Here is a 24769-nt window from a genome sequence, read left to right as displayed (position 1 = left end):
CTTTTTAAAGAGTTAGAGACACAGGATCTCTTCATGTGAGGCACAAGTTCTGAGTATGACAAAAGGAATTCTGTACCAGATATTTCTGATATTCCATTTTGTATCATCTTGGCTACATGAGTGCAGAGCTAACAGGGTAAACAGTTCAATGCCCTTAGGTCCAAACTAAGCCAATAACACTCTAGGATTTTCTCTGAAGCAAAAAGAGCTTTAAGTTTCCCTGCAGGTACATATAGCCTAGAGATGCAGAGTTTGTCCCTGGGTGTAACTCCCAATTCATGAGAGAGAAGGGACTAGGGGAAAATGTCTCCCTCTCCTGCTGTTATCCTGTGGAACAGTTCTGTGGCTAATTCTACACATTTTCTCCAATAAATGAGCCACAGTTGTCCAAAGGGCTTCTCTCCTCCCTGTCTCACCCTATTTAACCCTGGATTTGGCTTCCAAATGACCTGTATTCTGGTTCTTTTGTTCCAGGCCTTGTTTAGGGAGGGAAAATGCTGAGGAGGTTCCTAAGTAAGACACCAAAGCTAAAGAGCTTTGGCTTTATCCTCTACATGGGAGCAGCTCAGTGAATGTACCATCGATAAACATGCCACCCCAGATCAGTGGCCTCCAGGTCCAAGTTTTCTCCTCAGTTTACCTATGTAAATTTATTACCTTTTTTGACATAAGCCATGATGGTGGAAAGTTGTGAAGCACTGCTCTAGGTAGTGGAAAACATACATTTTTGAAGCCTACGAAAAGCCTAAAAGATATGTGTTTAAAAAGATAACTTTGGTAGCTGTGTAACAGAAAAGAGAGGAAAAACAATACTGAGACATTGTTAGAAGGGTATTGGAATATTTCAGTAAATGGCAATAAAAGAAAGACGTATCTGAGATATATTTATGACTGGGTGAAGATCTTTAGGATTAAGAAGGTAAAGCCATTGGGAGAACTACTGCATTTCAGGAGACATTAAAGTTGCTGAGGATGATTCTGAGAGATGGGGTGGATGAAATGATAGCCAACCTTCAATGCAAGTCTTCAACAAATGTTATCAAGGAGTTACTGTAAAGACAATGAGGATGAGGACAAGAGAGCCACATAAATGATATGCCTCTATGAAGTCTGAAATTTTTCTGCAAACATTAACTCTGAATAGATGTCCTTGTGATTCCAGAACCTTGAGAAAATGGCAACTCAATTTAGTAAGATTAAAAGGGAAGAGGTATTCCTATTGTACAGATAGATTTTTAATTAGGACTTATAGGTAGAAGGCAAGTTCTCTGAAGAGGTAGAGGAAGCTGTTCATTGTAGAGCACATGTATAGAAGGCACAGTGGATTAGAATTATTCTACATTTGAGGATTAGATGGTACCTTATAAACTTCTATAGTCAGTGTAACACCACTTAGCATCTTGCGGACAGTAAATTAAAGTTATTGTATTGCCCTTGCTTTAAGTAGTGAAGGATTTAAAATTTAACCCCAGTAGCTGATATACAATAGTTTGGTTCCATATATCCTACCAAGCCCGGGGCATGATTAGTTAGTAATTGAAATTTCAGCATAATTTTAAGACACAAAGAAATACCAGATCCAGATTAGCTCTGACAGATTCTCAAGATCTCAGCACATGAAAATGCAAGGCAGTGTGACATAAACACATTCAAGAATATGAAAGCTAGCCCTGGAGGAAAATACTTTTATTTTAAAACAGAAAAATAATTTTAACTGCCAGATCCCCAGGCTGTACGAGACAGCACAATGAAATACTAGTGCTAAATTTGATTTAGGAAATACATGCCAATAAAACGCTTTAAATACACTATTAATTTTTTGGCTTTTAAGAAATACTGTCCGCCAGGGTGGGCACACCTCTCTGCTCCCGCACACATCACCTCCTGAGGCTGCCCCGGCACCGGAAAAAAAAAAAAAAAAAAAAAGAAAAAAGAAGAAGAAATACTGTCCAAAAGATATATTTGAATGAACTGGAACAATAAGCACTTCTGAAAGGTTTATTTGTTCCCCAGCTATAAGGTGTTTTCCTGATTAGCCAAAATAGAAACGTTAATTCCCAAAATCATCAAACTGTCTTACAATGAAGTATCTAACTATTGATAAATTATAGTTCCTGTTTAATTAGGAGGAGAAAAACTCTGATCATAATCACTGTTCCAAAGGAAAATAAACCCTAATAAAGGAAAACGTACTCACATGGAGATCCTTTTACTTAGGCTTATACTCTGTCTAAGTATACCATTTGTATGAATACTATTAACATACATTTTAAGGAATGGGTGCCAACTGGAATTCGAAGGTTTAAATAAACATTCCTACTTGCATCTCATCCAACGTTTGAAGATGAATGATTGTTAATTCAGTGCAAGAATATATTTACATTTAAAAATAATCTTTTAAACCTCTATTTTCTAAATCACTGTTTTCTTATTTTGTGTTTCTTACAGATGATTCTAACTGCATGGTATGAGAATTGTTGAAAACAGTGCTGGAGTTAGAAAGTAGCTAAATAATAATGGTGCGCCAAGAAATATTAAGCAATCTGGATTTCATTCACAGACAATGGGGAGTAATTCAAAGTAAAGCCAAAACGTTAATAAAAGATTCACATGAGTATGTGCAGGTAAGAAGATTGCTGCTCTAGATAGGGTATCGGGATGATGCTCTCTAATAGAATGAGAGACATTTGAGCAGAAAGAAATGCAAAAGCAAGCCATATAGCTAGCTGGGAAAGAATTAGCCAAGCGAAGAGAATATAAATGCAAAGGCCCTCAGGTGGGGCTTGCAAGGAGGCCCTTGGAGCTAGAGTGCAGAGAGTGGGAGGAAGAGGAGTGGATGGGACAGGATCACACTGCGCCTTGTCACCCACTCCCTAGAGAAGGCTGGAAAGCCTTTGGAGGGTGTTGGTCCGAAGAATGATAAGATCTGACATTTCAAAAGGATAGCTCTGACTACTGTGTTTAGAAAAATCTTTAGAGTATTGCTGTCTAATAGCAATACAAAGGTGAGTCACATATGTGATTCCAATTCTTGTACTAATGATGTTAGAGAAAAGAAATAAGTAATTAATTTCGATAATGCATTTTCTTTAATCCAAACTATCTAAAATATTGTTACAACATATATTCACTATACTGTTAATGATATATTTTACATTCCCTTTGAAGACTAATTCTTCTATATCCACTGTATCTTTTTAATAGCACATCTCACTTCATATTCTAGTGAGCCATATTTCTAGTGCTCAAAAGCCTTAAGTGGCTAGTGGCTACTGTACTAGACAGCATAGCGTTAGCAGATAAAGATCTACCAGGAACACTAGTATACAGGTTTTTGATAATCCAGGAATAAAATGATAGTAGCCTGGACTAGGGTAACAGCACTGGAGGTCATGTGAAATGGTTAGGTTCTGATTACATCCCGAAGCCCGCAGAATATCATGACAGATCAAATGTGTGGTATGAAAGAGGGAAGGCAAGGATAATATTAATAATTTTTGGACTTAAAAAAGACAAGACTATAGGCAGAGGAGGTTTGGTTTAGCACTACATCAAGATACTGGTTATAATTCCTAGTAGATGTCTTCGACATGTTACTCCTACTATAGTGTAGAGGATGCCTTGGGCAAAGGCAAGACCAAGACAGGGATTTCTGTTAACTAGCATGAAGAGTAAGCAGAACCCATGATGAAAAGTCTTAAGCTTGTTCAGGCAGTGGAAATAGAGAGGAAGGAGAATATTTAAGAGAAGTATACCAACCAAAATTGATGGCACTGAGTGAGCAATGGGGCTGAGAAAGATGAGACGGAGATGTGGAAGATGATTCCCAGGAACAAGGCTTGCTAACTAGGTAGAAGCTGGTGACAAACATCAGGACAGGAAAAGGCACAAGGAGGAAACAGTATTTAGAAATAAGAAATGAAGGCTTTGGATGTGTTGATGTAAGGATATTTTGATGGCATCCAAATAAAGACATTTAGTCAGTAACTGAGAATATGGCAAGATGCTCAACAGTAAATATTTTTTCAAATATGAACGATTAGCAAATAAAGTATGGTTGGAAACATGGGTATGGATGAGAATATCCAAGGAATATTTACCAAAAGAGAACGTGGCTTAAAGCAGAGTCCTGAGGAATACTAATGTAAAAGGAATGAGGAGGTAAAGTATATCCTGTTAGGAAGACTAAGCAAAAGCAGACAGAGGTAGGAAGCAAATCAGAGCAAGTGGCATCATACTTTTTTTTTTTTTGAGACAGAGTTTCGCTCTTGTCACCCAGGCTGGAGTGCAATGGCGCGATCTCGGCTTACCGCAACCTCTGCCTCCTGGGTTCAGGCAATTCTCCTGCCTCAGCCTCCCAAGTAGCTAGGATTACAGGCACGCACCACCATGCCCAGCTAATTTTTTATATTTTTAGTAGAGACGGGGTTTCACCATGTTGACCAGGACGGTCTCAATCCTTGACCTCGTGATCCACCCGCCTCGGCCTCCCAAAGTGCTGGGATTACAGGCGTGAGCCACTGCGCCCAGCCCAAGCATTATATATATATATATATATATATTTTTTTTTTTTTTTTGAGACAGAGTCTTGCACTGTGGCCAGGCTGGACTGCAGTGCTGCAATCTTGGCTCACTGTAATCTCCGCCTCCTGGGTTCAAGTGATTCTCCTGCCTCGGCCTCCTGAGTAGCTGGCACTACAGGCACACGCCACCACACCCAGCTAATTTTTTTCGAATTTTTAGTAGAGATGGTGTTTCATTACGTTGGCCAGGATGATGCCGATCTCTTGACCTCATGATCCACCCACCTTGGCCTTCCAAAATACGGGATTACAGGTATGAGCCACCACGCCCAGCCAGTGGCATCATATTCATAGGTGCAAGGGAAGAATGTATTTGCAGAAGGTGATCTGTATTGCAGATACGCTGATATCTATCAAGCCTTTCAGCATTACCAAGGTAAACAGTGTGTGCAGTACACTATGTTAGCTGTTGTGCCCAATACAAAAATCAATCGGATCTTTAGAGCAAAGATAACCAAGACAGTGAGACACTAATCAACAGTCTAATACAATATAAAAAGAGTAATGAGCATATAAACTATCATATGCTGTTATCATTAAGCCACTTATACCCTAGATGATGAAGCACCCAGTGCCCTTGCATCTATATCCCAGTATGAATAAAAGCCAGGGTATTGATTGTCTTTAAAAGGTAAATTTTAATTTTTTCCCTACCACTAAGTATGATTCAGATGGCCCAGGAAACTCTATAGATATGCTCAAGTTTTATCCATAAGGGAAAATGTTATTATTTAGAATAACATAAAGATAGGAATAAAAATAAAAGAAGGCTATTAAGAGGTATGGCTTCCCTAAAGGAGATAGGTCAACAATATGCTAAAGATAATTTTGCAAACAAGTTTTTGAAGCTATTTCCAAAATTGCAGTAAGACAATATTCCCGAAATTGTGCTTTGCAAGATAGGTGTTTTAATAGGTAAATCCATCTTAAAGGAAATGTATTCTTCCATACAATAAATATAGCCTGCGTGTAGTAAATATGGTAGTTTCATTTACTGTACTATCTAATATGCCAAAATTTATTTTGAATCCTAAAGAATAAATTATACAGTATTTCCCAAACTTTTTAACCTCTAAACCTCTCACAGAACAACCATCAGTATCTCATGGAACAATTATTCCCCAGAATATAATTTGGGAATTGATGTATTAAGAGTTGTAAAACTATCACTGGCAGAAACAGCCAAATGTGATACACCTGGGACAATGAATTTGCCCATGCTAGAGACTATAACCCTCTTTAACAAATAAATGTAAATTTCTAAGATCTGAACATGAGATAATTTTGAGAATATTGCACTGTATTCAGAGTAAACAGTGAAAAACTATTAAAGATGATATAATAAGCTTTAACCCACAAGCCTGAACAAACTCAAGTTCAACGCCACTGAAGGAAACAATTCTTTGCAACCACTGTCAAAAAAGTCCTAACATATGTAATAATTTTTTAAATTAGATATTGTGATTATAATGCTATAATCAAGATTATGTCCAGTCATATGGGGGCAAAATAAAAAAATGTTTTACAGGCATACCTGAAAAAACATTGCAAATTCAGTTCCAAACTACTACAATACAGTGAATGTTGCAAAAAAGTAAGTCACATACATTTTTTTGGTTTCCAGATACAAATCAAAGTTATCACTAAACTGTGGTCTATTAACTGTGTAATAGCATTATACTAAAAATCAATTTACATACCTTAATTAAAATACATTATTACTTAAAAATGCTAACAGTAATCTGAGCCTTCAATGAGTCAAACTAGTTTTGCTGGTGAAGGGTCTTGCATGAATGTTGATGGCTGCTGACTGATCAGGGTGGTTGGTGGCTGTGGAAGGCTGTAATGACTATGGCAATTTCTTAAAATAAGCCAACAATAAAGTGTGCTACATTGGTTGACTATTCTTTTCCTAAAAAACTTATCTGTAGTATGTGATGATGTATGATAGCATTTTGCCCACAGCAGAATATCTTTCAAAATTGGAGTCAATCCTCTTAAACCTTACTTCTGCTTTATCAATTAAATTTATGGAATATTTGAAATCCTTTGTTTTCATGTCAACAATGTTCACAGCATCTTAACCAGGAGTCAATTTTATCTCAAGAGATCACTTTCTTTACACATAGAAAGCAACTTCTCCTTGTGAAAGTTTTATCATAAGATTGCAACAATTCAGTCACATCTTCAGGTTTTATTCTAATTCTGGTTCTCTTACTATTTGCACCACATCCCCAGTAACTTCCTCCACTGAAGTCTTGAACTCCTCAAAGTCATCTATGAATGTTAGAATCAACTTCTTCCAAAGTCCTGTTAATGTTGCTATTTTCCTCCCTTGAATCACAAATGTTCTTAACGGCATCCAGAAGAGTGAATTCTTTTCAAAAGACTTCAATTCACCTTGCCCAGAACCATCAGAGGAATTACTATCTATGCCAGCCATAGCCTTAGGAAATGCATTTCTTAAATAGTAAGACTTGAAAGTCAAAGTTACTCCTTGATCCATGTGCTGCAGAACAGGTATTGCATTAGTGATATGAAAAACAACATTAATCTCTTTCTAAATCTCCATCAGCTTCTTCAGTGACCCAGTGCACTGTCAATGAGAAGTAATCTTTTGAAAAGAGTATTTTTTTCTGAGCAGTAAGTCTCAAAAGTGGACTTAAAATATTCAGTAAGCTATGCTGTAAACAGATGTGCTGTCATTCAGCCTTTATTGTTCCATTCGCAGAGCAAAGGCAGAACAGATTAAGCATAATTCTTAAGGACACCAAGATTTTTGGAATGGTAAATGAGCACTGGCTTCCACTTACAGCCACCAGCTGCATTAGCACCTAACAGAAGAGTAAGCCTATCCTTTCAAGCCAGGCATTGACTTCTCTCTAGCTATACAAGCCCGATGGCATCTTTTTCCAACATGAGGCTGTTTCATCTACAGTGAAAATCTGTTGTTTAATATAGCCACCTTCATCAATGATCTTGGCTAGGTTTTCTGGATAACTTGCTATAGCTTCTACATCAGCCACTGCTGTTTCACCTTGCACTTTTAGGTTACAGAGATGGCTTCTTTCCTTAAACCTCATGAGCTAATCTCTGTTAGCTTTCAAGTTTCATTTTAGCACATCTTCACCTGTCTAAGACTTCACAGAATAAGAGTTAGGGGGTTGCTCTACTTTAGGCTTTGGCTTAAGGGAATGTTGTGGCTGATTTGGTCTTCTATTCAGACCACTAAAACTTCCTCCATATCAACAATAAAGCTGTTTCACTTTCTCATCATTTGTGTGTTCAGTGGTGTAGCACTTTTAATTCCCTTCAAGAACTTTTCCTTTCCATTCACAACTCAGCTAAGTGTTTGGTATAAGAGACCTAGCTTTTAGCCTCTCTCAGCTTTCAACATGCCTTCCTCATTAAATGTAATCATTTCTAGTTTTTAATTGAAAAGTGAGACTTATGCAACTTTTCCTTTCACTTGAACACTTAGAGGCCATTGTAGGATTTTGTTTTGTTTGTTTTTTGAGATGGAGTCTCCCTCTATCACCCAGGCTACAGTTTAGTGGCACAATCTTGGCTCACTGCAACCTCTGTCTCCTATTTTCAAGTGATTCTCCTGCCTCAGCCTCCCAAGTAGCTGGGACTACAAGTGCTAGTTTTGTTTTTATAGTTTTAGTAGAGACCATATTGGACAGGCTGGTCTCAAAGTCCTGGCCTCATGATCTGCCCACCTCAGACTCCCAAAATGCTGGGATTACATGTGTGAGCCACCGACCCTGGCCTCTAGGATTATTAATTGGCCTAATATTAATACTTCTCTGTCTTAGGAAATAGGAAGGCCTGAAGAAAGGGAGATATATGGGAGACAGCTGGTCAGTGAACAATAAGAACCCATTTATGGATTAGGTTCACTGTGTTATAAGGGCATGGTTTGTGGCACCCCAAAACAATTATAATAGTAAAAAAGATCATTGATCATATATCACCATCTATAAGATACATTATCACATATTAATAATAAAATATATAATAAAATACTTGAAATATTGTTTGATTTATCAAAATGTGACACACACAAAATAAACACATGCTGTTGGAAAAATAGAATGGTGCCCATAGACTTGCTTGAGGCAGGGTTGCCACAAAGTTTCAAGTTATAAAAAAAAAAAAACCCACAGTATTTGTGAAGTGCAACAAAGCAAAATAAACTAAAACAAGGTAAGCCTGTATAGTTTTCATCCTTCCTCCAACTAATTTTTTAAAGTATGCATGGAATCAAGCAAAAGTGAACACAAAGGCAATTTTAGAAACAAAAATATTACTGAACAAAGCAGCACTTAGATGGAAACGTGGAAGGCTTGTCATCATTGTTATGATGGAGTTTTAAAGTAGATGTCATAATAAAAATCTCTTCTTCTGAGCTGCCCTCTTCCTTCTACTACTTACTGCTTTTGTGATATGTGTGTGTGCATGTGTGTGTGTGATGTGTGTATGTATGTGTATATATATCTATACACACACACATATATATATATATCTCACACACACATATCACAAAAGCAGTTAGTAGAAGGAAGAGTATATATATATATATATATATATACACACACAATATATCCATCTATACATATATACATGTATTTAATACACACATACATAATACATGCATATTCATGCAGTTATCTCTATATATACATATATGTATACGTATGCATATATATATATATTTTTTTTTTTTGCAAATAGAATTTTTAGCCAATCCAAGCAGTTGGCCAAGATAAAGATCTCCTTTTAAATGAAACATTTTGCTGTTCCCAAGAGAATGAGAACTATCCTCCCTGCCACCAGAAGATTGGCCTAACTTTCCAAAGCAGCAGAGGAGATATTCAATCAGATGTTGAGGAAGCCATTCCTTAGAATAAGACTGTAGGAAAGCAATTTCTCAGGCCCCAATTAATGAAAGAAAAGAACTATCTTGTTATAGGAGAAAAAGGTTTTCTTATAATTGTGCTAAGGATTCAGCATATATAATGAGGAAAGCCATATTTGAGGGATGTATGCAATGTTAAAAGCAAAGGAAACCAGGAGAATATTAATATTGATTCTTGAAAGGTTTCAGGTACTCAGTTTCAACTTCTGTGCTTACATAGGAATTTCCCTTAAGCTTTCATACAATATTAGTTAAAACAATAATTATTTTCCAATGATGTTACTCTACAGTTTAAAATTCCGACACCTTTTCTGAGAATCAATCTGTTTTCAAATTCCAAAGACATGAATTGCTATTAAAGTGCCATAATTTATTATTCTTCAGCAACCTCCTCAGAAGAGATGTTGCCTGTGGTTAAATCAGTAAAAATAACTGAAATAAAGATATCTAAAGGCAAAAATAAAGCCTTTGACAGATCACGCTTTCATCAGCTTCTCCACAATTAGAGAAGTGTTTGATGTTCACAGTACCTCCACTTCATGACAAACTTGAGGAGAACCTTTGGCCACACCTTGGGACATTCTGCTTGGTCTTCTATGAGAAGTGATGTTTTCAAAATTGGAACAAGTTTTAGCAAATATGAGAATGTGTATGTTTTAAAAGACAATCTTTAATAATTCCATTTTCATTAATGTTCCCTCTGTGTGTGTGTGGCAGAGGAAGAAAGAACAAAATTCCAACATACCCAACCACGAATACTAATGTTTTATTTAGTGAAACTCAAGCTCATGTTCTCGTATAGATAAAATAAGGGTATGTTATAATGTAGTGGGAATCGGTGAATCACTGTTTCCATTTGTAATACACTGAACAGCTGTGTTTAAGTGACTATCTATTAGTCATTCATTTCTTTAACAAACACTTCACAGCATCTACTATGTGCCAGGGACTGTGAAACAGATAGACAGCTTCTGCTGTTCCAAGTGCCTTGCACCTAGAGTGGTAAAGAAAAGGATAAAATGTCCATTTTAATAGCATGGGGAGTGTCTAGAGAAGGGAAGGATGCTGGGAGTGCCCCCAAGTCTGGGTATCTAGCATATCTTTAATTCCCCCTAGAAGCCTGCTAATAGCTACACCCAAAGGTAACTGTCTTATGCCCCCCTTCTCTTTAACAATGGCCTTGATCTACTTCTTCAATAAAAACTATAACCAATAACAATAATAATAGACTGTCATTAACTGAGTGCCTTCCACAACCCTGAAGATGGGTGTCTTTGTCTACAATAACAAGGAACTATAGACTAGGAAGCTTATAAACAACAAAAATTTCTCACTCCTCTAGAGACCGGAAAATCTGAGATTAAGGTACCAGCAGATTCAGCGTCTGGGGAGAACCTATTTCTTGGTTCATAGGTGATGCCTTCTTGCTGTTGCCTCCATGGTAGAAGGGAGATTTCTGGGGTTTCTTATAAGAGAACAAATCCCATTCATGGAGACTCTGCCCTGATGATCTAATGACTGCCCAAAGCTCCACCTTCTAATAATATCACCATGGGAGTTAGGATTGCAACATATAAATTATGTTAAAACCTTTAGACTATAGGAATAGGTAAGCAGCAAAGTAGGACTTGACTCCCTAAAATAACTTTGACTCCCTAAAAGCCATATGACTTTCTTGAGTTAACATGCAGGCGTTCATTCTTACACTGAAAAAGTTTATGTGCTAGATGCTGGAAATACAACAATAAACAAAGAAAGGCATGGTTGCTGTTTTATAAAGTTGTAACTATAAATTGTGTTAAGGCCTCTGAAGGAAACAGAAGTATAAGAAGGGAAAATTCTGGGTGCATGCCTGTGGAGGTAGGACTCTCCGAGACATTTATTTCTAAGCAGAGATGTATGTGAAGGAAGGGCAGGAAAGAGCCCTGGGGTAAGGGCAGAAGGAAAAGCAACCATAGTTCTGACAAGGATGGTAAGGAACCTTGTCAGAACAAGGTTCTGTGTGGCATCAACATTGTTGCTGTTATTTTCTCCTGTTAATTTTTTGGATGGATATTCTTAGCAAACAAGAATCCACTCTACATGGTTTGGTTTCATTTGTAAACTATGAATAACAAACTGTCTAACTCCCTATAGTTTTTGTGAGGATTAAATGAATAAATACATGTAAAATAGTTTGAATAATGCTGGCTTAGATGAAGTTCTCAACAAGCTGAGAATATAATTATTATTATTTGGTAGGATGGGTGGCAGACATATTCTAGGAGCCCCTGATGAGTCACACACTTGTAGAATTCCTTTCATTGATTATGGGAAGAACTTATGACTTGCTTAGAAAATGGGGGAAGTAATGGGCTGTCACTCTCTTGATTATTTTATATTACATAAAATGTCATCTTAGCCAACAGGGGCAGAAATATTCTCCTGCTGGCCTTGAAGAAGTAAAAAAAAAAAAAGATTGTAAATTGCCTAAGGGGGTAGCCTTTAAGAGCTGGGGGCTTTGGCCCTACCACTGTAAGGAAGTGAATTCTGCCAGCAACCTGCATGAGCTAGGAAGAGGATCCCATGCTGCAGTTGAAAATATACATGTCAGTACCTTGATTTCAGCATGTTAAGACCCTGAGCAGAAGAATCAGCAAAGCTGTGCCCAGACTCCTGAACATGAAAACTAACCAAACTCACTCCTAACCCATGGAGATAAGAACAGCATGCTACTTTAAGCTGATAGATTTGTAGTAATTTGTTATATAGCATGGAAAACTAATACAGGGAAGGTGAGAACAACTCATTTTGTTGCTACTCCTTTATCAGTTGAGAGACAAAAGTATCTGTGTACATTAGCTGGGTGTGTTTGAGTGTGTGGGATATGGATCTATGGGATACATAATTAGGGACTTCCCATAGTACTAAATGACAAAAAAGACAGATTAGAAAGAGCAGACTGTAATCTCCATGAAGGCAGTGCTTTGCATAGCATGATAGAACAGAAATTTAATTAATTTTGAAGGAACTCGTTTTGTCATTATTTAATTATATCACTATTTGATGCCTCTACTTAACCCTACCCAGTTTTGTGATATTTTTGTTAGGATGTATAAACAACAGATTTTATAAGGAACATACAGATGGTAAAAGCTACTTTTAGTCTTTGATGTAAAGTAACAGAGAGAAAGAGAAAGAAGACAATGGATTTTAGCTCTTGCAGAGGGGTTATCAGTGCTATCGTTCTGTTACTGTAACACAACCTTCCAAAGCGCAGACAATTTATGGCTTCCTATTAAATCAATTAGCTGTGTACAGACCAGAAAATTGCAGGTAAATTCCTTCTATTTATTTTGGTATGATTTAAATTTCTGTATGCTGATTCCTCTAACATCCTCTAAGGCCAAAACAAACAAAGCAAAACAAAACAAAAACAACAAATCAATGCCCAGTCTCCCCCAACCCACAAAGCATCCTTCTGATGTATTCAAGACATTCCATGGTGGTCTGCTTAAGTAACCCAGTATGTCACAATGGAAAGAGAGCTTGATTTAAAGTTAGAAAATTGGTCTACTAAACCTAGCCTGTATCTTCACAGCTGTCTGAAGATGCTCCAATTTCTTAACAGCTCTGAGTGGCAGTTTGTTTCATTATTCAAATGAGGAAGTAAGCATACTTGCAAAGCTGTTATATAAATTAGAAATAATAAATGCAAATAACCTAGTATATTACATAACATATAAGGAGTAAACATTTTAAAAATTAATATATACACTACTACTAAGGGCTTAGCTTGTGAGCCTTTAAATCTCAGCATTCCCAAATATGTCCTTAAACTGTAGCACAGATATGATATTTAAAAAGCAATAATCAGAAGGGACTCTCTACGTTGAAACTAGGTATCACAAACAGAGAATTTAATGTTTTGTTGCTTTAGTGCTGGTTGGTCACCTGACCTCGACTGTCACTGATCTACTGAGAAATCAGCTACTTAGGCTTGAGCAGAATCAGTCCTATTACTCAGTTTATAGCTGATTGACCTACAGATCAGTGATGGAGCCAAAGTGTACCAGAGACGTATTGCATGTCTTACTTAATGAATAACCTCTTCTATGTATAGGGAAAGAGAATCTGGGATACCAGAAGAGATATTGTGAGAGGAACAGATACCCTAGAAACATACAGCAGAAGAACAGAGGTAAATATAAATGTATGTTTAACATCACCTCCCAAAACTCAATTACTTTTTTTAAAAACCAGCAAATCTCCATTTCTTGCAACCTGAGCAGGGCCAAAGTAACACACCCAGAAAGTATTACATTGAGTAATCTATTATATATTTTCCACCTTGAAGACAGTATACAGTTCATTGAAGAAAGAAATTCCATTTGCAAAGAAAGCCGAACACCATGAAAAAGTTGGACTGCAAAGTAATTACAAGCCAACAGTTGGTTCACTCTATAGAACATTATAAGGGTAGTGTTTCATAAAGACTGCAAACCAACCTTTAAATTTTTGTAACAAAATGCCAAACATGCCACCTAAATTACACCAATACCAAACACCTAGCCAAAAATCCTAAAACATCTAACTCTCCTCTTTCATTACTAATAGAGAAAGCCTGTCATCTGACTTTTGAAACACTTATGCCATAATTAGTGACATGTCAAACCTTCGTGCTTTTACTTCCTCATTTCCCAAAACAGATTCTAGTATAGCAACTGATGAGACGTTCCTAAGGAAATAAAGGATTTTAAAATCAATTAAGTTTGGGAAACACTGTTTATACAAAGTTCAAATGCTTTCTTCACTGCAGAGCTCTGGGACTTTTACTGTGCAAATAAATGAAGCATTTCCCAAACTCATGAAAGCTCAGAACATTGCTTTCTGTATTCTATGGGTCTGATATTCGACAGAGTGTGTACACTGTAAGAAATGTTGCTGTGCAGCACCTGTAGGTCAGAGCACTGGAGAATTATAAACCTAGAATCTACTTTTGCACTCTATCCCTGAATTGACACATTTGCTAAACCTCGGTTTAATGAACTCTCAACTTACTGATAAAGGCCAGCCTTAGAATTGACCTTTATGAACAAGGTCTTTGCCCTTTTAGTTGCCATTGAAACTTTATTCAAATGTTGCTTGAGTGACTGACACTCAAACCAATGATTCCTCTAACTATAAAATGAGGTATATGTGACTTACTGTGTTTGTCTTCTGCCTTTGCTGTCTGGAACTTCTGAAATAAGGGTGTGTTCACATCCAGGACCCTCACTCAAGAGCATTTCTAATATAATGACCACATTTTTCCCCTCCTCTTTATCATCCACCACTTGTCTCTTTACCTATGTCTCAAACATTTTATTTTTTGGTATGTACCCCCTTAATTTTTAAATGTAAAGAGATCATAAATTATAATAGCAAATTTTAATAACCTCAGGTTTTGTGTAGATATCTGATTTAAAAATATTACCCTTCCTAAAACTAAAGATAAAAATTAGAAACATCATTGTTAGTGACAAAAATATTCATCACACAAATATGATGTTTTAGACAGTAATCACATTGAGTTTTCCATAATTACACATCAACACTGGGCCTACTTTCTACAGCAAAATCACCCTTCCTTCCAGTTACTATGGCTAGAGGGATAACAGAAGGATAAGCTGAATGTGTATAATGTATAAGTGACATTTTAAAAGGCTAATGTGAAAAGCAAAGTGATAATACAGAGGCAGAATGCTATTCTTTTAAATATGCTAACATATATGGTATACCTGTATATGCCATATTGGCTTTAGAGTGTAAATAATGAATCTGTTGAATTTTTAGAGAATTTGCTAGTTTGGAAGCAGGTAAATAGACAAGATTCTCAAAGAAACAGGGAGTTTCGGAAGTTTCGGTAAGGTCAAGTAGACTCAAGATAAATTAACACATTCACACATGCACAACCTAGTTATGATATTCAGCCCCAGAGTGTGGACACAATGATACTTTGAGAAGCAAGACTAAAGTAGACTGTAAAGTAAAACACAGAGGACTCACATGAGCTTGTCCATTGTCCTGAGTCAGTTACTGAAGGGGTATACTAAGGCCTTCTACCAGCTAGAAGAACCCTACACCTTCATTCACTCTCAGTGTAATTCGAAGCTTTGCAATCAAGTGTTCTTAGTTAGGTAACTTTACCAATTATAAATTGAATTAAACCAGCCCACAATAAAAAGTGGACAAGAGGTATGAAAAGATTCCTACCCGAAAATAGATTCAAGATAACATTAATAAGCAAATTTAAGCAAAGAGCACTAGAGGAGGGCAGGCACAGGTCCTTCCCCTAATATGAATTTATTGTGTGTCACATGGAGAGAAAGACCAGGGGAAGGTGACTTGGTGAAGAGTTGAGGGTCTGGGGAAACATGTATCCCACAGATCTAGAGAATGCCACCAACTTAAGAAAGGAGTGGTGGCCTAAAGCTGAGTTGGGGAAAACTTGGAAATAATGAAAAGGAAGCTTGCTTCTTATAGGAAATACGAGAGCCATAAGAAATACCCTTGGCCTGTTTTAGAATTAGAACCAACCATGTTTTGGGGCAAGTTACTGTAAATGTGAAAGTGATTAAAATAGAAGATCTCTTTTTCCTTTAGATCTAATGTTCTATGGCATAGATAGAGAAAAGGAAAAAATGACAACAACTATATTAAAAGAAGCAAGTTAATGGAAAGAGGGTGAAATAAAGTTAGGAAGAAACTAAGTGCTGCTGTATGAGTGGTGATTCCATGAACCGGGGACCTATCTATACTGAATACAATTTGAGCCCTTGGCAATGTGCTGTGCTAAAATGTAACAGAGAGACATTGCTGACATGCAAAGCACACAGTGCTTAGTGAAGACTGAAAAAGCAAAGGGCAATGATAACTTACAGGAGAAAAATTTTATAAAAATAAATACTACTTGAAATGTGTGTGGGAAGGTGGGCAGCAGGGGGCAGTTTCCACAACTGAAGTGGATTGCTGGCCTTTTGTGGGCAAAAAGGAAAGATACAGAGGCCTTGTCATGTGCACACACTCACCCATCAGTAGGAATTGCCCAGCACTTCTTATGCCATGCAAATGGCTCCATGGACACACATGCAAGTCAAACACCCACTATGATGCGTTGAGACCAGCATGTAACACCAAAGTTTTGCATGGGTTTTAATACAGAATCTTCTTTGTAGGAACGTACCTAACCTGTATTTTGAGAAAACACTGCATTTTGCTGTGTTCAAACTTTTATAACTGTTGTTCATGGAAAATTATGTTACGGAAGTTACCACTGGTGGTCTGTCAATATTCTACCACGTGTGTATCAGTCTCTAACTACGGCTCTTGCAATCATGGTCATGTGATGTATACATGCAGTTATCCAGATCACCTACTCCCTGTCATGCCAACATAAATGCTCATGCCTGACTGCTAATATCCTAGAACACATAAGATTTCACTATTAAAAACTTCCTTTTATTTAATATATGACATATATTTGATGAAGATAATGAATAAAAACTCAGGCTGGCTATACTGGCTCATGTCTGTAATCCCACAACTTTGGGAGGCTGAGGAGGGCTGACCACTTGAGGTCAAGAGTTTGAGACCAGCCTGGCCAACATGGCCCATCTCTATTAAAATATAAAAATATTATCTGGGCATGGTGGTGGGCACCTGTAATCCCAGCTACTTGGTAGCCTGAAGTAGGAGAATCGCTTAAACCCAGGGGGCAGATGTTGCAGTGAGCCAAGACTGCACCACTGCACTACAGCCTGGGCGACAGTGCAAGACTTCGTCTAAAAACAAAACAAAATCAAACCTCGCTGTGGTAGTTGCTAACTGTCTCTCATATCTCTCAGTATTCTCCCCTTCATTCTTGTACAGTCAAACCCCACCCCTGAGTTTGAGCAGCACTAGAGATGATCTTTCCTAGACTCCCTTGCAGTTACCCATGGCTATGTGTCCAACTTCTCAACAAAGGAATGTGAGCACATGTGATGTAACTTGTGCACTACTAGTGTATCCCCATTCATTTAGCTAGGACATGGATGGGCCAGCTTCAACCACAGGCAACAGCCTGGCAGCAGAGCAGACAAGAAGAAGAAACAGAAGTACTGCACAACTCGATGGAGCAAAACTGTCAAACTCCCATGGATGTACTCGCTACTTGCAGACTGTTATTTTGGAGAAAAACCACTATCATGTCTAAGCCACCATTTTCTGGGACTCTTTTTTTATAGCAACATAGCTGCTACCTTGACTAACACATCTTGAAAGTCAACTAACAAATGTACACACACATACATACATGCATACATACATAAATGTGAAACACTGCAAAATGTTTCAGGAGTATCATGGATCCTTGAAGCCTTTCTTGGTATTCCGAGATCAATGTTTTATAGTAATTGGGGTAGTTAAAAAGTATCTTGGGAAAACTAGCTTTAAAATCGTCAGAGGAGCTTTTGTTTCGGAACAACCACAAGAACATTCATCTGATCAGCCAGTATTGTAAACTACAGGTGAAATAAGAGGGCAGTCTGAAATACAAAACAGATTAAATGACTGGCTCCTTCCCCAATAACCTAAATTCTTTCATATCTCATCTTTATTTTCAGGCCTGCAAGCAAGTAATCTCAATGAATGTCAAAATCCATTTAAGTGTGTCAATGTAAATGCCAGGAGCAACAATCACTTAGACTCTAAAACTATAATACAATTCCTTTTTAAACGACAGAAGGCATTAAAACACCATCATTCATATTCTCTGTCAGTAATGAAAGATGAAATTTCAAAACAAACATATTCTACCATAAATATATCAGATGGAAAACAAACAGCCAAAATGATACTTTGATTAACTACTATAAATAAATACAAAAAGAATTTTTGCAAAATAATAGCAACTGGAGGATCAACAACAGTTCTCAAATTTTTGCCAATGCATTATCTAGTTTCCCTGTAATTCTATATCTCATCTTAACAAACAAATAACATCTAAAATATAATCCATTGTCTGTAAACCAGAAATTGGAAGAATACATGTAACTATTTCAGATAGCATGAACATTTAAGGAAATAAAGATTGCATATCTTATATTATCACCATTTTTTTTAGCAACCGTAGGACTGCCTAAAATCTTAATCTTTTTGACACAGCTTTGTACTGCTGAGTGATATATAAGTGATTAGACCAAAAATGTAAGAGTGTGAGCCCTGAGAGAAATTAGTAGGGAAGCAATCGCTATGACAACACAGTCTGGCTCTGCAAGGGATCCCCATAGTCTCTCCCGGATACAGAGTGATCTAATCACACCATATGGTCTCACCCACAGGACTCATAGGACCTATGCGCAAACAATCAAGCATCTAATTTATTCAAATGATAAAGGGGAGGAATGGCTCTTAAAATTCCAAGCTGTTTAAAAATCAGTTACCAGTGACACAATTCATTATCACAATAACTGAAAAATGTTTTCATTTAATTAAATAATATGCATACACTGACAAATTAACAATTACTCATTTGGGAATTCAGACTGTCCATAAGACATTTCTTACCTCATAAACAGGAATAAGATACAGTTAATATAAATATTAAAAAATTGGACAAGAGGAGTCCAACCAAATTTTGGAAGAAGATCACATATATTTTGAAAGCAAGTTTGAGGCATATTGCACAAAATCAAATATAAAATTAAATGAGAAGAATATTCATCAAATTTGCATATATAGGCATAAGAAAGAGAAAGCCAATGTGAATGCCATGGACATTAAAAATGAAAAATTGTCTGCTTCCTCAAAAGGAAGAGAGAAATTATGGCAATAAAACAAATACACACATCTGTTTACCAAATAAGATGCAATTTGGTTATCTAGAAATCAATGCAAGAATAATCATGATATCTACATTCATTCTAAAATGACAAAATTGGACTCTGGGGCTAAAATGTAGAAAACAAAATAGAAAATCTAAATTGAAGGATAGATATGACAATATAAAAAAGTGAGAACATTTTAAAATCAATCTTCAAAAAAAGAGTACAATGATATTCAAAAGGCAACAGCATTTTGTATGCAAATTAATTTTATCATAACATTTTCCAAAAATTTTATAGTCTTTGTTTTTCCCCCAAACAAAAACCCACAAAAAATTCAGTAAAGATATAAAATAGTTTAATATGACCAAGTGAAACGAAAGTTCATATATTTTAACTATATGTTTAAAGATGATAGCTTGATGTACACATCTTTCTTGTTTGAAAGAACTAAAAGAGAAAGTAAAAACTGTTACCCTTCACCAACTGATTTACATCTAAATATGCAGGGAATTGTAAATTAGATCATTAAGCACAAAAATTCTAGGAAAACTGATATTGGTTGAAATGATCCTATTTAAAAGAGTGCCTAGAAAGATACAGGTTTTTAATAAAATAAAAAGAAATGGTCTAATTTAAATCTTTGAGCCTATTCAGAAGTACACATTCAGAAGAACATATTCAGAAAGATTCCTTTACATGAACTTTGATCAACTGAAAGAAAACTCAAATAAAAAAATGAAGTTAATTATGGACCATTCTTTCTAGCCCATACATTCTGCTGCCACAGTTTCTTAAACTGAAACTATTACTAATTACGGTTTCCTAGCTAGCCTTAGTGAAGTGCCAAAGAACCAAGGTACAAGTCGGGAGAAAATAACACATTGTCTAGATCGGTGGCCACCAGTCAGCTTTTAAGTCAGAATTACTGTACATCCTGACAAGAAGTTAGGGGTCATGGTGGGAGGGGAAGTGATTAGGAAATGGTGGCCAGAGTGGGGAGAAATATAACTCTAGTTGCATGTGTGACAGAACAGGCTGTTCATTGCAGAGCCAAACAAATTAGGGCAGAAGAATAGTTATTTTAAAAAAGTTTTGCACATGTAACATATTTTACTTGAAGTTTAACATTTATAGAAAGTGAACAAATCATAAGCATAGCTTGAATCACTTTTACAAAATGAATACTTTTATGATATCAGCAACCCAATTAAGAAACAGAACATTAATAGCACTCAGAAGTGCTCCCTCCCAGGTACTAATCCTCAAGAGTAATCTAACACCATAGATTCATGTTTTGCTTTTTTTTTTTGACCTTTATAAAAATAGAATTACACAGTACATTCACTTTTGTATTGGGCAGTTATGCTCAACAATGTATTTGTGAGATTCATCCATGGTGTTGCATATAGATGTAGACTGTTCATTCTCATTGTAAATTCAAACACTGGACTACTATATAGCAATTTATTTATCCATTATACCATTGAAAGATGTTTTGGTGGTTTCCAGGTTTTGGCCATTGTGAACACTATAGCTATACATTTTTTGCTCATTTATTTTATTGTTAAACATATTAATGATTTCAATTAGGTATAAACATAGAGAAGAGTTTAAAGATAGGTCAACTTTAAAAAATACTGCCAAACCATTTTTCAGAGAAGCAGTTCACTCCCACCAATATGAGTTCTATTTGCTTCACTTCCTTACCAACATTCGTTATTCTCAATATTTGCTTTTTATATTTATGTATGTTTGTTTTTCATCCTCCTGGTCATGCAGTTGTATTACACTGTGGTTTCATTCATGTTTACTTGATGACTAATGAAGCTGGGCAAATTTTCATATGTTTATTGGCCATTAAGATTCCATATCAAGTGCTATCTCATGTATGTTTTTCCAATTGATAGAAATTATTAGCATTAATGAGTGAATGTAGCAAAATTGTTGAATCATAGTATCACTGATTGATTAAAGCCAATGTCATTGCTAAATGTTAGAACAAATATAAAATTAAATTTCGGAAAATTATATATAAACACATGAAAATATATGGGAAAAAATAAATACAAAAAAAAGATGTATGAGGTCTCTACATAAGTGGTTGTCAATCTCTTAACCTTGGGGAATTTGTCCTTCTGGAACCATTTGACAATTTCTAGAGAATGCTTTTGTTAGGGACTGGAGGCAGGGGATGCTACTTATATCTAATAGGTAGAGGCCAGGTATGCTGGTAAATATCCTGTAAGGACAGAATAGCCATCCCCAAGACCATCCCCCACCACAGAAGATTATCTAGTACAAAATCAGTAGATAGGAGAGGGTGTTATATAGTACTTATGGACTAGAAGACTCAATACTGTATACATATAAGAGTGTACAAAGAAACTCTCTGGGGTGAAAGATATGTTCATTATTGTAATTGTGATAATAGTTCCATGAGTGTGTTTATATGTCAAAGTTTATCAATATGTACACCTTCAATACCCATGTTATTTTACATCAATTATACATCAATAGAGCTGTTAATTATTTTATTCTCAAAAATAATTTATGAGAATTGAGAAGATATAAAAGTTCTATAACTATTAAAGAAATTGAGTCTGTAATTAACAGTTTTCCCAAAAAGATCTCTAGTCCAGATAACTTTAAAAGTATAGTTTTCCTAACATTTTGAAAAGATATAATATAAATCCTACATAAAACTTGGCATCAAATAGACTATTTACTAGATAATTTTAAATGAGTAGCATTAACTGTATTAACAAAAATCATCAAGTACATTTTAAAAAAGGAATATTATAAGCCAATCTCCACTTGATCAAAAATGTAAAAATTTACAACAAAATATTAGCAAACTGCATTCACATGTGCATGCAGGGGTTTGTGTATATAGGTTCACTCTAGGAATACAAGGTTCATTTAATATCTAAAAGCAGTTGGTCATTTATCACATTAACCTAAAAGAGAAAACAATCATCTTAATAGATACAGAAAGAACTGTTAGTAATTAAAACTGAGAAAACTAGGAATGGAAGGAAGCTTCCCTAAATGACAAAAAGCATCTATAAAATGTATCAGCATTAAGCATCCTGGATAAAGATGAAATAATAAAATATTTATCCCCAAGTTTGAAAACAAGTTACCAAACTTGCTATCACCACTTCTCTTCAACACTATACCAAAGATATTATCCTGTAAAATAAGGAAAGAAAGGTATAAGAATTTAAAATGAATAAAACTGTAATTGTTGTAAACAATATAACTCTGTGCTCTGTGTGTTGACTGAGAGGATAAAAAATTATACACTATGAAAATTAATAGGTAAATTAGCACATTCACTGGAAAAAATCAATATATAAAAACTGATTTGGATATCAACAAAAATAGCTACAACTTATAATACTAGCAAAAATCAGCAAAGACATAGGAAAAAATTGATCAAATGATGTACTACCTTTCCTAAGGGAACTATGAAATGTTGAGAGAAATTAAGACCTAAATAAATAGAAAGACAAGTTATGGTCATGGATTAGAAGATTCAATGTGGTAAAAGTTTCAATCTTCCCTAAATTGTTTTATATATTAGATACATTCCATAACCAAAATTCCTGTGCTTTTAGGAACATTGATAACATTATTCTAAAATTTCTACAAAGGGCTTCTAAGAACCAAGGAAAAAGAACAAATATAGTGAGCAACCTCTACAAAATATCAAGCTACCAATAATCAAGATAACATGGTTTTGGCCTAAGGATAGACAAAATGACCAATGCAAAAGAACAGGGTCATAAATAGAAGCTCATATATCGGGTCAATTGTTATTACAAATGTGACATTACACTGCAGTGGGGGGAGTGACCTTTTTAATAGATATGTTTGGCCAACTGGATATGTATCTAAAATAAATTAATCTCTGTTTGTCATACTCATGTTCAATTCCAGGTGGTTTGTAGATATAAATCTAAATGTAGCATAAGTACATTTCTTCACATGATGCAAATAGACTTAATAGATTAAGATGAATAAGCAAATTGGAGTACATTAAAATTAAGAACTTCTCTTCATCAAATAACAACACTTAGAGAATCAAAAGACAAACCACAATGTAAGACGATATCAGCAATATATTTGATAAATGATTTATACCCTGAATTTATAAGAACTGATGCAAGTCAACAAGAAAAAGGATGACTCAGTAAAAAATGTAGACAAAAGACACAAACTGGTAATACACAAAAGGGGATATCCAAATATCTAAAAACATGTCAAGTGTTTCTCAACTTCATTAGTCATCAGAGAATGGCAAATTAAAATCACTATGAACAATTGTAAAGTTTGATAATATCCAGTCCTGGTAAGGAAGTGAATACCATGATTGTTCACATATCACTGGTGGCAATGTAAACTGGTATAATCATTTTGAGAAAGTATTTAAGATAGTTTAATAGCATCTTCAAAAGCTTAATCTATGCATACTCTACGACCCAGCAATTAGACTTGTTGATATATATCTCAAAAACTTTTGTACTTAGGTGGACCAAAATCATAGATACCAAAATGTCCATAGCAGCACTACTAAAAGTAGCTGCAAAATGAAAGCAACCCAAATGTCCATGAAGAGAATAGGGAATTATGATGTCACTCAATGGAATACTACACAGCAATGAGAACTGTTGTCACACACAACAAAATTAGCTCAATACAGCAGAGTACATACTGAACGATTCCAGTATATGAAGTTCAAAATCAGACAAAAGTAGTCAATGGTGAAAAAAGTCAGGACAGTAGGTTCTTTTATGTGAGTATTAACTAAAAGGGTAACAGGAGTTTCCAAAATGCTAGTATGTTCTCTCTTTTTAAAAAATCTGGATGCCACTTATAAGGATGTCCTCCCTTTTTAGAAAAAAATCATTAAACTGTATAGCTATCAGGTGGCACTTATCTGTATGCCCGTGGCATTCCAATACAACATTCACACAAAAGTAAAAAATTATTTTGTTCCTTCCATAATTTCTTCATTTTTATGAATAACAGATTTGTAGAATAAAAAAGATAAATACAGTAATTGGCATCCATAAAATCAGAAATGGACATAGAAAATTTGGAGCTTGTTGAATATAATGTGGGTCTAATATTTTTTCTGCATTGCCTGTAGTTTGGCATATAATTTTAAAAATCTAGAGTTCAAACTTGATTGTACTGCTGAAAATGGCTCATTTTATATAAAGTAAAAGTTTATACTAGTTAACTGATCATGATTTAAAATTTAATAAATCATCATACATATTTGCTATTGGGAAAATATTTACAGTTAAATTTAAAAGAATATATAATATCCTCATTTTGGAAATGGGTCTATATAAAGTTGCTGGGATGGTATCCCAACACTTATTCTTCCCCTGTGAAATAAATTTTTATAAGACTAAAACCACAATAAA

General features: G+C 35.6%; 1 protein-coding gene and 1 long non-coding RNA gene across 8 annotated transcripts in view; one reads left to right on the top strand and one right to left on the bottom strand.

Annotated features, from left to right (window-relative positions):
- Window positions 1-24769, bottom strand: part of ASXL3 (ASXL transcriptional regulator 3) — a 174242-nt gene that overhangs the window by 21719 nt on the left and 127754 nt on the right. The window lies entirely within an intron of this gene.
- Window positions 24009-24769, top strand: part of LOC118146867 (uncharacterized) — a 34622-nt gene continuing 33861 nt past the window's right edge. Inside the window, exon 1 of the long non-coding RNA XR_004732973.2 lies at window positions 24009-24129. This is a non-coding gene — a long non-coding RNA (uncharacterized LOC118146867). The remainder of the gene's footprint in view (window positions 24130-24769) is intronic.

Source organism: Callithrix jacchus, chromosome 13 (genome assembly GCF_049354715.1).
Source record: "Callithrix jacchus isolate 240 chromosome 13, calJac240_pri, whole genome shotgun sequence".
NCBI classification, from domain to species: Eukaryota; Metazoa; Chordata; class Mammalia; order Primates; family Cebidae; genus Callithrix; species Callithrix jacchus.
The sequence above is the reverse complement of the archived record's forward strand: the minus strand, read 5'-3'. Positions and strand labels throughout refer to the sequence as shown.